Below are 15,529 nucleotides of genomic sequence, written 5' to 3'. Positions count from 1 at the left end.
TCCTAATGGAAACTAAGGGATATTAAGGCCTCCTTTTAATAGAGTACCGGACCAAAGCATTAACACTTAGTGAATACATGAACTCCTCAAACTACGATCATCACCGAGAAGTATCCCGATTATTGTCACTTTGGGGTTGTCGGATCATAACACATAATAGGTGACTACAGACTTGCAAGATAGGATCAAGAACTCATATATATTCATGAAAACATAATAGGTTCAGATCTGAAATCATGGCACTTGGGCCCTAGTGAAAAGCGTTAAGCATAGCAAAGTGATAACAACATAAATCTCAGAACATGGTGGATACTAGGGATCAAATCCTAACAAAACTAACTTGATTACATGGTAAATCTCATCCAACCCATCACCGTCCAGCAAGCCTATGATGGAATTACTCACGCAAGGCAGTGAGCATCATGAAATTGGTGATGGAGGATGGTTGATGATGACGACAGCGACGGATTCCCCTCTCCGGAGCCCCGAACGGACTCTAGATCAGCCCTCCCAGGAGAGTTTAGGGCTTGGCGGTGGCTCCGTATCGTAAAATGCGATGAATCTTTCTCTCTGGGTTTTTTCTCCGCGAACGTGAATATATGGAGTTGGAGTTGAGGTCGTTGGAGGTCCAGGGGGGCCACGAGGCAGGGGGCGTGCCCTAGGTGGGCACGCGCCCCACCCTCGTGGATAGGGTGTGGGCCCCCTGGTGCTGATTCTTTTGCCAGTATTTTTAATTAATTCCAAAAAGTTGCTCCGTGGATTTTTCAGGTCATTTCGAGAACTTTTATTTCTGCACAAAAATAACACCATGGCAGTTTAGCTGAAAATAGTGTCAGTCCGGGTTAGTTCCATTCAAATCATGCAAGTTAGAGTCCAAAACAAGGGCAAAAGTGTTTGGAAAAGTAGATACGATGGAGACGTATCATTGTGCCTCCGTCTATGCCCATGGTATTTTACGAGCATGGTTATGTATGCGTAGTATGAATGTTGCCGCTTGGTCAGGACTGGGACGGAGGCTGGATTGCTAGTCAAGCTCTTGACGAGCGAGACTGTCCTGCTACGGGGTAGTTTGGACTCGTTTGACAGTGTCCGGGAGCTTGGCCGCTGAATTAAGGTTCTGCCTGAAAAGGCCGCTCTGTACTTTTGCTGCAAGGGCCGCGGTGTGCTCCTCGGTACGGAGGGAGCGTTCCATGTTTCCATTGACTGTTATGACACCGCGTGATCCGGGCATTTTGAGCTTGAGATAAGCATAGTGCGGCACCGCATTGAATCGAGCGAATGCGGTTCGTCCGAGCAGTGCGTGATAGCCATTGCGGAAGGGGACAATATCGAAGATCAATTCTTCACTTCGGAAATTGTCCGGGGATCCGAAGACCACTTCCAGTGTGATTGAGCCCGTATAGCAGGCCTCTACACCTGGTATGACACCTTTGAAGGTAGTTTTGGTGGGCTTGATCCTTGAGGGATCGATAACCATTTTGCGCATTGTGTCCTGATAGAGCAGGTTCAGGCTGCTACCACCATCCATGAGAACTCGCGTAAGGTGGAATCCGTCAATGATTGGGCTGAGGACCAGTGCGGCTGAACCGCCATGACGGACACTGGTCGGATGGTCCCTGAGATCAAAGGTGATTGGGCAGGACGACCATGGGTTGAACTTTGGGGCGACTGGCTCCATCGCGTAGATGTCCCTGAGTGTGCGCTTGCCCTCCCTGTTGGGGATATGGGTAGCATATATCATGTTCACCATTTTAACTTGGGGGAGGGGGGGACTTCTTCTGTCCCCCTGTGTTCGGCGGCCGGGCTCCTCGTCATCGTCCTTGCTTTGTGACCCCTTCTCCTTGTTCTCGACATTTAACTTGCCGGCCTGTCTAAAAACCCAACACTCGTTGTTGGTATGATTGGCTGGTTTATTAGGAGTGCCGTGGATTTGACATGGACGATCGAGTATGCGGTCCAAACTGGATGGGCCCGGATTGTTTCTTTTATATGGCTTCTTTTGCTGACCAGACTTAGAGCCACTGAATCCGGCGTTGACCGTCGTGTCTTCGGTGTTGTCACCGTTGCTTCGACGCTTGTCTCTGTTGCGTCGGGGCTTGTCGTTGCTGTTTCTGGCTTCAGAAGTGCCAGGTTCGCTTGCATTGTTATTGCTACGGGCTAGCCAACTATCCTCGCCCACGCAGAAGTGGGTCATAAGCGTCATGAGGGCTGCCATGGACTTCGGTTTTTCTTGGCCGAGGTGTCGGGTGAGCAATTCATCACGGATGCTATGCTTAAAGGCCGCTAGGGCTTCGGCATCTGGACAGTTGACGATCTGGTTCTTTTTAGTTAAGAACCTAGTCCAGAATTTCCTAGATGACTCTCCGTGATGTTGAACTCTGTGACTTAAGTCATCAACATCCGAAGGTCGGACATATGTACCTTGGAAGTTGTCGAGGAAGGCATCTTCCAAGTCTTCCCGGCTGCCAATGGAGTTTTCAGGCAGACTGTTCAACCAGTGCCGAGCTGGTCCCTTGAGTTTTAGTGGGAGGTATTTGATGGCATGAAGATCATCACCGCGGGCCATACGAATATGGAGAAGGAAATCCTCAATCCACACTGCGGGGTCTGTTGTCCCATCATATGATTCGATGTTCACGGGTTTAAACCCTTTTGGGAATTCATGTTCCATTACTTCATGAGTGAAGCAAAGGGGGTGTGCGGTGCCTCTATGCCGGGCCAAGTCATGACGTAGCTTGGATGGAGTTCGTCTGTGGTCTTCGGTCCGGGCATGGTTATGTTTGTCATGTCCGGTCGAATGGACATCATCGCGCATTAGGGCACGCCCCCGCGATCCATAGATCGATCTGGTCTGGCCTGCTCTATTTTCCAGGTCATGCCGCAGGTCATGTGTGTATCCCCAAGCTATTGTATTTCTGTTTTTATGGTGAGGTAGTGCATGCTGGTGTTCGGCTCGAGCTACCGTTTTGTCCCGACCACGTGGTGGTCGGTCGGCTGCATTATGCACTGGTAGGACAGGCTCCAGCGCCTCGTCATCAAATTGGGGTAACAATTTGCGCTTCGGGTAGCTTTTGGTTGGGCATTCGAGGTCATATTCCTCGGCTGCCAGGACATCAGTCCATCTGTCATTGAGCAGATCTTGATCAGCTTGAAGCTGCTACTGCTTCTTTTTCAGGCTCCTTGCAGTGGCTATTAGCCGGTGCTTAAAGCGCTCCTGTTCGACGGGCTCCTCGGGCACGATAAAGTCTTCATCGCTGAGGCTCACCTCGTCCTCGGAGAGCAGAAGGTATTTACTGTCCTCCGAGTCTTCGTTCATGGCCTGTTCGTCGGGGCTAACTCGTCCATCTTCCCGTTCATCCTGTTCGGAGGTTGGCTCAACGGGGTCTTCATTGTTTTTGGCATCATCCGTAGTACTGTTTTCTCCTGTGAAAATATTGCTATTTTCACCATGGCGTGGCTTAGAGCGGCGCCGCTGACGCTGACACTTTGGCTGTATCTCAGGAGGCTTATCCTCGATAGGATTTTCATTTTCGCTGTTGTTCTCTTTGGGTGTATCCACCATGTATACATCATACAAGGAGGTGGTTGTCCAGCGCCCTGTAAGTGGTGGTTTTTGTGCCTGCTCCTCTCCGGCATCATTATCCATTCCGTCGATGTCTTCGAAGTTGTAGTCAAGCATGTCGGTTAAGTCCTCGACAGTGGCTATATAGTGGGTGGTGGGTGGGAAGTGAAATTCTCTGTCATCAGCTTCCAATTCAAGTCGGATATAATTCGGCTGAGAGTCTCCTAACAGGGAGAGGGCTTTTAGTGAGTTTAGCACATCGCCTAAAGGCGAGTACCGGAAGATGTCCGCGGAGATGAACTCGATGATCGGCGCCTCATCAGGTTTGATGGGCACGGATGCACGCGGTTCAGAACTTATGTCCGGAGATGAATCTGAGGTTCCGATGACACAGGCCCCGCTCGAGGTTGGACCTGTATGCAGCTCCAGCGCCGCTGAGTCTGTGGCTTCCGTGGCGGGGTTGAGCATCCCATCCTCGGATGTCGCAATCTGCTTCGGATCTAGGGCCAGAGTGGATATAGGTGCTATCTCCTGAGCACGGTCCGATGACAGATTTAGGTCATGTTCATCATGGTGACAGGGAGCAGCCATCATGGGCTCGAATCCGTCGAAGATCAAGTCTCCGCGGATATCGGCCACGTAATTCAAGGTTCCAAATCTGACCCAATGGACAGGGGCGTAGCTGTTGATCTGCTCCAGATGGCCAAGCGAGTTGGCCCGCAGTGCAAAGCCACCGAATATGAAGATCTGTCCGGGGAGGAAAATCTCCCCCTGGACTGCATCGTTGTAGATGATTGATGGAGCCATCAAACCTTTTGTTGACGACGCAGCGGAACTATCAATGAAAGCACCAATGTCGGTGTCAAAACCGGCGGGTCTCGGGTAGGGGGTCCCGAACTGTGCGTCTAAGGCTGATGGTAACATGAGGCGAGGGACACGATGTTTACCCAGGTTTGGGCCCTCTCTATGGAGGTAATACCCTACTTCCTGCTTGATTGATCTTGATGAATGTGAGTATTACAAGAGTTGATCTACCACGAGATCATAATGGCTAAACCTGAGAAGTCTAGCCTATGTGATTGTGATTGCCTCTACGGACTAAACCCTCCGGTTTATATAGACACCGGAGGGGACTAGGGTTACACAAAGTCAGTTTATAGAGAAAGGAATCTACATATGCGAATCACCAAGCTTGCCATCCATGCAAAGGAGAGTCCCATCCGGACATGGGAAAAAGTCTTTTGTCTTGTATCTTCATAGCACAATAGTTCGGCCCATGTTAATAGTCCGGCCGTCCGAGGACCCCTTATTCAAGGACTCCCTCAATAGCCTCCACACAAAATCTAGCCGTTACACACAAATTCCCAAACTGGCTGAGACCGAATGGTAAAACTCCATCAGACCGATTTAGGTCAAAATATGAACGTTAGAGTTTTCGGTGGGACCGACAAGGTCAACTTGATGGGACCGTTGTGTGGGGTTAGGGTAAAATCTCAACTCGGTTTGACCAATTACACAAACTCGGTGAGACCGATTTTGGTAATGAGCAAACAAAGGATTGGTCAAGCAAACTCGGTGGGATCAATTGCACAAACTCGGTGGGGCCGAAATTGTTGCAACAGGCAACAGGAAGTTTGCAAGCCCATCTCGGTGAGACTGAGATCCCATCGGTGAGACCGAACTGATTAGGGTTTGGCAATGGCTATGTCAAATGAACTCGGTGGCGCCGGATATATCAAATCGGTGGGGCCGAGTTCGACTTTTAGGTTTAGGACATATGTGGATATGAGAAAGTGGTTGAGGGCTTTGGAGCATATCACTAAGCACTTTGAGCAAGCAAGCCACTAAGCAACACCTCATCCCCTTTAATAGTATTGGCTTTCCTATGGACTCAATGTGATCTTGGATCACTAAAATGAAAATGCAGAGTCTTGAGCTTTTGCCAATATTTGTCCTTAGCATCTTGAAGAGGTTCCACATCTTCTTGTCCATGTCCATGCCACTCCAATGTTGAACTTATCTGAAATACACTGGGTAGAAGTATTAGTCCAACAAGATATATGTTGACATTAATTACCAAAATTACCCAGGGAGCACTTGTGCTTTCAGTCTCCCCTTTTTGGTAATTGATGACAACATACATCAAAGCTTTAGATAAGGATATAAGGAAATATCAAGTAAAGCTTTGGAAGGACATGCAACATGCATTAGCTCCCCCACATGTATGCAATCATGTGATGATAGATCATAAGAGTATGAGAATGCATAATCATGATTGAGCAAGCAATGAGTTACATGTGTCTTGGCTATATGCATCAGAGCAAATGGTGTAGATACTGGAAATATACCTTCATGTTTATGAGTCTCTCTTGCAAACAATGTATACCACAGCAAGAGATCCTCATGCATATGAGTGTGATGAATATACTTACCTTGTGGTCTTGAACTGGCTTTGGAAGAGATGAACCTGAGTAAACAAGGTTAGATATCACAAGAACATCTACTAGATAGAGCAAGAACAAGAGATCACAAGAATACCAAGACTGGGATGACATGTAGAGAGTGAGTACTAGGTACTCTAGTTGATGATAGACATGTCCCCAAGAATAAAGATATGCATTGAATTCCAAAGATTTCCTTCCCATAGGTTTCTTCCCCCCCCCCTGAATCTGACATTGTATAATGGGAGAAGACAGGACTTGCGAATAAGATCTCACAAGGATATGCATGGAATTAACTGAAGGACTTGCGATGAATTGGATGCAGGGAAATGCAGAAAATAACAGAGAAAAGAAAAGAAAAGAAATCTAGATGAAGTTTTCTTTGAAAGGGGAACAAGCATGCAAGAGACAAATGCAAGAGCACAGAGAAACAACAGAGAACTTCATCTAGAATTGGTCGGCGACAAAGTCACCTATGTTAGAGTATATTGACTTAGGAGTCAAGTGAGGACACTTGATCATAGGTCATACTCATCATTTAAGCTCAAAATTGGGTTGCCGTTTTTCGTTTAAGCATTTTGATGTATTCTCATCTTGTTGAGTTGCTTTGACCCATGTCTTGGGGTAAAGCTTCTCTAAGATGGAATGACATACCTTGGGTGGTGGTGTTGGTCTTAACCATGTAGTTGAACTTGTGTAGGGTGCTCAAGTTGATGTGGTTCATCAAGAGTTGGTAGCACCACTTGTAGTTGTAGTTCATCTACCTACATGTGTTAGTCTTGCAAGGAAGAGCACTTGTGTATCCAAAATGACAAACATGAAATTTGACATAAAGAAATTGTCAAAGGATATATTGGAAGGATTTGTGCTTCCTTGTCTTCAACCACCATATTGTAGAGACTTGGAGATGTAGAGATTGCTTAGAATATGATTGAGTTGCAATCTCATAGAGTTGGGCTTATGCAAGTTCCTACAAGGGTTAGATAGCATGGAAGTGTACAAGTATATCCAAGACATATGATCATCATCATAAGAGAAATATCAAGGCTTAGTCATAGTAAGGCTCATGCCTTGCATGCATCCACATGGAGTTTCTACTCCAAGTTTGAGGCATCGATGATGTTCAATTCACCTCTCAAGCGGCAAAACACTTTCTCATCAAGTGGTTTGGTGAATATATCCACCAATTGCTTATCGGTATGAACATGCTTAAGTTTGATATTTCCCTTAGCAACATTATCTCGAATGAAACGATGACGGACTTCAATGTACTTAGTTCGAGAATGTTGCACGGGATTATGAGCAATATTAATAGCACTCTCATTGTCACAAAGCAATTGAACATGTTTCACATATATCCAAAGTAATTGAGCACAACATGAACTGGCGGCAATATATTCTGCTTCGGCGGTGGATAAGGATACCGAGTTTTGTTTCTTGGAGGACCAAGATACAAGAGATCTACCAAGAAATTGACAAGTGCCCGAAGTGGACTTTCTATCAACCTTGTCACCGCTGTAGTCCGAATCAGAGTAGCCAACAAGATTAAAAGAAGACCTCTTAAGATACCAAATGCCAAAATTTGGTGTATGAATTAAGTATCTCACTATCCTTTTCACAGCCTTAAGATGACATTCTTTGGGGGGCGCTTGATATCGTGCACACATGCACACACTTAGCATGATATTGGGACGGGAGGCACATAGATATAACAATGAACCAATCATAGAGCGGTAAACCTTTTGGTCAACTGGTTCGCCATCCTTTGTCAAGTCAAGATGTCCACTAGTAGGCATGGGGGTATTCATACCTTTGCATTCTTGCATGTTGAACTTCTTGAATAAGTCCTTGGTATACTTTGTTTGAGAGATAAAGGTTCCCTCCTTAGTTTGCTTGATTTGCAAACCAAGAAAGAACTTGAGTTCACTCATCACAGACATCTCAAACTTCTCCGACATTAGCTTTCCAAACTTTTCACTAAAATGAGGGTTAGTCCATCCAAATATGATATCATCAACATAAATTTGGCACACAAATAATTCTCCATTAACCCTTTTAGTAAAGAGTGTAGAATAAATTTTACCAATTTCAAACCCTTTTTCAAGAAGAAACTTGGTCAAGCATTTATACCAAGCTCTAGGAGCTTGTTTAAGACCATAAAGAGCTTTGTGGAGTTTGTATACATGGTCGGGTTTCTTAGGATTAACAAAGTCGGGAGGTTGTTTAACATAAACTTCCTCCTCAATCTCACCATTAAGAAAGCACTTTGATGTCCATTTGATATAAGGTAATGTCATGATGATTAGCATAAGCAAGTAAGATGCGAATGGACTCAAGTCTAGCAATGGGGGCATATGTATCACCATAGTTCATACCTTCAACTTGAGTGTAGCCTTGAGCAACGAGACGAGCCTTGTTGTGTACAACTTGTCCATCTTCATCTTGCTTGTTCCGAAACACCCATTTGGTTCCAATGACATTGTGCTTCTCATCGGGCTTTTCAACCAACGTCCACACTTGGTTCCTCTGAAAGTTGTGTAGCTCTTCGTGCATGACATTTATCCAATCCGGATCATCTAATGCTTGTTCAGCCTTCATAGGTTCAATGCTAGAAATGAATGAGTAATGTTCACAAAAATTAGCCAAATGAGTTTTAGAGCGAGTAATTCTCCCGGTTTGAATGTCATCAAAGATTTATTCGACAGGATGATCTCTTGAGACTCTTGCTCGAGCTCATGAGAGCTTTTGTTTGGGTCGGGGTGGAACATCCTCTTCATTGTCTTGTTCTTCCTATTGTCTTTCTTCATTGTTGTTGGCATTGTTATTCTCCCGTGGAGGTGGAGAAGGAGGTCGTCGAGGTTCATCTTGTTGTATATCCTCATTCTCATCATCTTGATGTGTCTCACTCGTGGATGCCTCCCAGTCAACTTGTGGTTCACCTTGGCGTGAAGTTGAGGCTTCCACTTGGACGGACGAGGTAATCTCCTTCACCTCTGTTGGGCGAATCTTGCCAATAGACAAGTCTTGGATTGCTTCTGAAGGATCTTTGTCACCTGCATCAATTGGCAATTTCTCTACTTGCGAGCCGTTAGATTCATCAAACTTCACATCTACCGTCTCTTCAACCTTTCGGGTGAAATTGTTGTAGACCCTGTAAGTGTGAGAGTTTGAGCCATAACTGAGTAGGAAACCTTCATGAGATTTAGGAGCAAATTTCGAACAATGATGCTTATCAAGAATGTAGCACTTTGAGCTGAATACCCGAAAGTATCCAACTTGGGGTTTGTTACCAGTGAGAAGCTCGTATGCCGTCTTGCCGAGTAGCTCGTGAAGATATAGACGATTCGTTGCATGACAAGCTATCTCAACCGCTTTCGCCAAAAAGTGTTTCGGTGTCTTGTACTCATCAAGCATCGTTCTTGCCATTTTGGTGAGCGTCTGGTTCTTCCTCTCAACAACTCCATTTTGTTGAGGTGTGTAAATAGCTGAGAACTCATGTGAAATCCCTTCTTCGTCAAGAAAGGACTCCACATTGGCGTTCTTGAACTCCATTCTGTTGTCGCTTCAAACCTTCTTGATCTTCACTTCAAATTGGTTTTGGGCCTTCCTAGTGAAGTTGTTGAAGATCTTTTGGACCTACGATTTATCATCAAGAAAGAACACCCAGGTAAATCTTGAAAAATCATCAACAATTACTAGTCCAAATGAGTTACCACTCAGACTCTTGTAGGCATTGGGACCAAAAAGATCCATGTGAAGTAGCTCGAGCGTTCTCCTCATGGTCATGATGTTCTTCACGGGGTGGCGAACCTGTTTTCTTGCTTGGCAAGCACTGCAAAGTCTATCTGTTGGCGTTCTGGGAACGGGGGTCCCCAGACTTGCCTGCTTGCGGCCTGCGGCGTGGCTCAAAGGGTGGCCCAGCACGGCCCGTCTACATCGACCCAAGCTCAAGACCCTCACGAGGGGCCAAGCCTCGCGGGGCGGACGATGCAAGGCTTCCTCAGGAGCGGCCTCACCAAGCAGGCTCGCGAGGAGGCGGAGAGATCAAGGCAGGAGTACCTCATGAGGTACTCGTGACGCAAGCCATGATGATCGAGACCAGGCAGACGCCAACTTGCGCAGTGTCCTCGTTTCCTCTTTGGTGCAAACGGGGCAAGCGCAGGAGCAGAGTACCGAGGCATCAATCAAAGGTTACCATATCGGTGCAACAAGACCAAGACCAGCAGAGCGGCAGGACGGAGGTCACGTGGAGCCCAAGACGGCGTCATCGCCAGTGCCTTTGGCAGTCGAAGACTAACTTTAGTCAGGATAGCTTGTACTAGTTGTTCCCCTTCAAAATGGTCGTTCTTGGCTCCCTTCCCGCTCAATATTTGGGAAGAGGACCAAGGCCCCTATATATAGAGCTAGCCACCACAGTAGGAGGGCATCTCATCTAGAGACTGATTGAATCCACCCAAGTAGAACACCGCACCAGCCCAAGAACACCCCTCGCGAGGCTGTTCTTCCTCTGTACTGTTCATCAACAGCCCCAGAGGCAATCCACCACCACACACTAGAGTAGGGTATTACACCACAACGGTGGCCCGAACTAGTATAAACCTTGTGTCCCTCGTGTTGTTCATCGTGTAGCTTAGATTCACGGCGAGGCGTTGGGACGTGGATCAGTAGGAAGTAGATCCTCACGCGCACCCCAGAGTTCGAACCTTAAGGGTTTTGCCGGAACCCGATATTCGACATTTGGCGCACCAGGTAGGGGTGCGCCGGAATCTTTCTTCGTTGTCCCGCGTTCCATCGATCGTCGCATCCATGGCAGACTCTCGTCGAGCTCGTGCCGAGCGTCGGGCTGCTCTCGCCGCCCGCGTCGCCCAGATAGCTCCCGTCGGTGGGCCTCCCCATCGTTCTCCGTCGCCTGCCGCCACCGGCCCGGCGGGGAACGAGCAGCAAGCATCATCGCTGCATCCCTCAGTGCGGCGGGAAGGCCCGACCGCCACTCCATTGCTAACTCCAGCTGGTTCGTCGTCTCACGCCCATCGCGCTCCCACGGACGCGCAGGCCGCGTTGCTCCTGGCACGTGAGCTCCTGCACTACTGCTCCATCGATGACCTCTACGAGGAGTGGCTCGCTTGCATCACCGAGATCGTCAGCGCCGCAGGGGGCTCTCCTGCGCCGTCCCTCTCGTTGCCTCGCCCTCCGTCCTGCGTGGGTGATAGAGCTCACAAGGTGCCTCCGCCACCTCCTCCCCAAGAAGGTGCGATGGCTCCAAGGCGCGCGGCCCCTGGACGAGACCCGTAGCATCTAGCACCCGCGCGACAAGAAAGGAGCTGCCAAGAGATCCCTCAGCTCAAGAAGGCGCTCGTGTGCTCCCTGCTCCGGCACGTCAAGACCGCATCCCTGCGCCAACACGTCAAGACCCCGCGCTGCCCCTGGCAGCGGCGCGCGGGAATCTCCAAGAGCAAGCCCCGCGTATGCAAAGGGCTCCAGTGGCCACCGCAGGCTACCGCGCCTTCACCACCGAGCTATGCAGTGTCGCCTGGCCAGGCAAGTTTAAGTCGGATCTGCCTCCTTGCTACGATGGCACTGCCGACGCCGTGGAGTTCCTGCAGCTCTATGAGCTGGGCATCAAGGCAGCCAACGGAGACTAAAAGGTCATGGCGAACTGGTTTCCCATGGCGCTCAAGGATGGTGCCCGCACCTGGCTCCTAAACCTGCCTCCCAGCTCGATCTCCTCCTGGGACGAGATGCACACCCGCTTCATCGCCAACTTCCAGGGCACTCGCGACCGTCCCCAGTCGTGAGTGACCTGCGCCGCATCAAGCCGCAACCTGGAGAGACCTTGCAGAAGTACATCCAGCGCTTCAACAGGGCTCGCCTCAAGATTCCCAAGGTAACCAAGGAGGCCATCATCTCGGCGTTCTCTCACAACGTCCGCGACGTCAAGATGAAGGAGGAGCTGGCTATCCATGAGGATCTGTGCACATCCCTGGAGCTGTTCAACCTGGCGACCAAGTGCGCAAGGGCCAAGGAGGGGCACCACTCCCTTCTCGAGATTCTAGCTGTTGACCCAAAAGAGAAGAAAGCCAAGGCCAAGGATGTGAAGCACAAAGGAGCAGTTGTGCTCGTAGCAGAACCAGACACAAAGCGCGGCAGGGACCAGCCGGAGTCGTCCAAGGGCAACCGATTCTGCGCCTACCACAACCTCTACACCCACAACACCAACGAATGCCAGGAGCTCGGGGCTGTTCGAGAAGGACGCATCGGTCGACTCCCCGAGCGCAACGACCAGGGCTATGGCTGAGGAGGAGGAAGAGGTGGAGGACGATGGGACGACCGAGGCCCTCACCAGGAGTGGCGTGACTGACCTCGTGGGATCGCTGGCAGGACCAGCCTCGCGAGGGGGCTTGGAGGAATCAGACTCGTGAGGACCACCCTCAGGGCAACGCATGCCTTCCTCCTCTGCCACCACCGCCAAGAAGGAATGACGACCATCACCAGGACGAGGGGCCGGGGGCTTTCAGGAGCCGCGTGCTATCGCTTGCATCCTGGGCGGTGCCCAGGCCCCAGCCTCTCAGCGCATTTTCAAGCAGTTTGCTCGCGAGGTGAATGCAGTCCTTCCCAAGCTCGAGGCCACGCGCCCTCTCAGGTGGTCCATGTGCGCCATCACGTTCAGCTCAGCGGATCAGCTCAAATGTGCGGCTACAGTTGGCGTCCTCCCAATGCTTTGTTCCCCAGTCATCAGCAATGTGCAAGTCACCAAGACCCTCATCGATGGCGGTGCGGGACTCAACGTTCTGTCCGTCGAGACGTTCAACAACCTCCAAGTGCCTTATGGTCAACTTCAGCCAACCAAGCCTTTCTCAGGAGTCACTGACGGCTTCACCACTCTGATAGGGCAGGTTCGCCTCCCTGTCACCTTCGGGCAGCGCAAGAACTACCGTACCGAGCTCATCGACTTCGACGTTACCCACATTCGCCTGCCATACAATGCCATCCTCGGGTATCCAGCCCTGGCCAAGTTCATGGCGGTGACTCACCATGGTTACAACGTCCTCAAGATGCCGGGAAGCGGCGGAATCATCACAGTCCCCTGCGAAGAGAAGGATGTGGTGTGCTCTCTCGAGCGTGCCTTCCAAGCTGAGGACCCAGACAGCAAGAGTGAGAACCCTCCCGAGGCAGTCCCTAAGAAGAAGAAGACATCGCCCAGCCCAAGGCCTCAGGAGGTAGGCATCTCCGGAGGCGCTGCGTCAGGATCTGCGCCCGTGCAAGGGGCGCCTCCCTCCGTCGCATAGGAAGGCGCGCCCGGCGCCCTCCTCGGGCAAGGCTCAGGGGCTCTCTCCTGGAGGGCCTCAGACTTTGCCAAGATCACGAGGGAGGCTTTCGGGCACCACTTGGAGGCGTGCTTTGCAGCACGTTTCCCTCAGGAAGGCATGGGGCAAGGAAGGCCCAACCCTCAGGACTTCATCACCAAGGCCACTCAGGAGCTTCAAGAATCGAGAGTCATACGCGGCGATCGCCGCCTACCTGGCGTAGCTCCCCATCTAGGCGAGGATGGCGGGCTGCCTGTCTGCATTGACTACCCAGGGCTCAGCCGAGTCGCGTCTCAGGAGCGCCTCTGGCCTTCGCGCATGGGACGCTGCGAGGGTCCGCCGCACAGCTACGTTCGCATGCCTTTCGGCCTGCCAAACGCGGCTGCTGCTCACAAGCGTCTTATGCAGAGCATTCTGGCAGCTCAGGAGGCCAGGCACCGTGTGGTCCTGGCAGACATGGAGATGGTCCTCGAGGAGCCGCCTGGACCCCCAGAGCCTCCCGAGGCTCAGGGATCTGGTGGCTCGTGAGGATCGGCCTCTTCACGTGCATCATCGGCTACTTCAACACCTGCTCTACAATGGCATCAGGTGACATCTTTTGAGTTTCATTTCAGCTGGGAGCGCCCTTAGGGCTGCATTATTCCCAGGTCGCGTGGGTCTGTCCCTGCGGCATGTATCCCTTTTGCTCATGTCTTTAGTTTACCTTGCTGGGGGCGCCCCTCGGGCTGCATCATCCCCAAGCCACTCGGGCCTGACCCAGTGGCATGTATCCTTCCTGCAGTTATCTAAGACAATTTGCCTTCATGCTTAACCTGTTGTGATAATCGCCTGCTCGATTGACACCTACCTTTGGAGCCGCTCGCATTGGCATGGCGCTTGTGCATGGGTACGTCCCTGCAACGTCGACAAATCTGAGTGGTCGAGCTCTGGTCCGCGGCAGCCCCGCAAGCGCCACCTCACCAGGCCCTCAGTGCCCTCACCACTCTCTCGGAGCAACCAATGGTTGGCCGGTAATCATAATGGCAACCCATGCTTTCCTCGTGTTGGTTTACAGGGACTTCCCGGGGCCTAAAGCGGGAGGCGTCGCTCTCTCTCTCTCTCTCTCTCTCTCTCTCTCTCTCTCTCTCTCTCTCTCTCTCTCTCTCTCTCTCTCTCTTGCCCGCACAATCCGCTTGCGCGTTAAAAGGGGGCACCTCAGCATCACGACCCAGGAGCTCTTACTGGCTCTCCATCCCTCACCCCCTGGCCTTGTCTACGGCATCGCGACCTGGCATACCAGCGGCGGCTGAGCTCGCTCGAGGGCCGGGACCTGAGGACGTAGAGCACAAAGGAAAGTTTGGGGAAGAGAAGGGAAGCTCGTGAGGTCCAAACCCAGCTACAATCCAACTGCCGACACGCAAGTCTGGCACCTCATGGAGGAACGGCTCCATGATTTCGAGATAAGTCTCGCACCTGGAATAACTAATCGACGCGACACCAAATCCCAGATCTAATGCGGCCCTGTGACGGTGACGTTGCCTTCCTTTCTCACCTTTTGGCGGCTGCTTGAGCGCTAAAGGGGACCTCCTGAGCATCGCACCTCAGGGGCTCTTACTGGACCTCGGGCTGCTCACCTCCTGGCCTTGACCACGGCATCGCGACCTGGCACACCAGCGATGGCTGAAGCCTGCCTGGGGACCGGGACCTGTCAGCATAGAGCACCAAGTCGTCGCGAGGTTAGAAAGGGGGAACCGAGCTGAAACAGGACAAGCATTTGCACCACTTCATAATAAGGATAATATCGACAAAAGACATTGCAGACACCTTACATGCCCCCACGGGGTACTTTCTCAATTCCTCGCAGGGAACAAAAGGTGTGAATCCTAAGGAGCCCTAACTACACACGCCCTCATGGCCGACGCCATCATCAATAGTGGGCCACGGGGCCGGCGCCAACCCCATCCAGTCAGCCACGCCGGTGGCCTGATGCGGCTGCCTTGCTCTGAGCACAACGCGAGCTCGGGGGCACGTAGCTGTCGTCACTCGTCTCCGGAGTCGCGAAGAGCTCGGGAGAGTCGCTAGACTCCCAAGAATCACCACTGCTGCCGAAGGAGCTGCTGGGGAAGCCGGTGGCGGGCCTAGCCCTCGCCACATCGAAGTCCTGGCTGCCTCCTTTAGGGCAGCACTCCAGCCGGCGGCCTTCCGCATCGAAAACCTTGAAGAGCATCAAGGAGGCGCCATCG

At 50.9% G+C, this 15,529-nt stretch overlaps 1 pseudogene; it reads left to right on the top strand.

The window, feature by feature from the left end:
- The first annotated feature begins 3,845 nt into the window (after positions 1 to 3,845).
- The window catches only part of LOC119292679, a 35,446-nt pseudogene continuing 23,762 nt past the window's right edge, over positions 3,846 to 15,529 (top strand).

The sequence above is a fragment of the Triticum dicoccoides genome, chromosome 4B (genome assembly GCF_002162155.2).
Source record: "Triticum dicoccoides isolate Atlit2015 ecotype Zavitan chromosome 4B, WEW_v2.0, whole genome shotgun sequence".
Lineage (NCBI taxonomy): Eukaryota > Viridiplantae > Streptophyta > Magnoliopsida > Poales > Poaceae > Triticum > Triticum dicoccoides.
The sequence above is the reverse complement of the archived record's forward strand: the minus strand, read 5'-3'. Positions and strand labels throughout refer to the sequence as shown.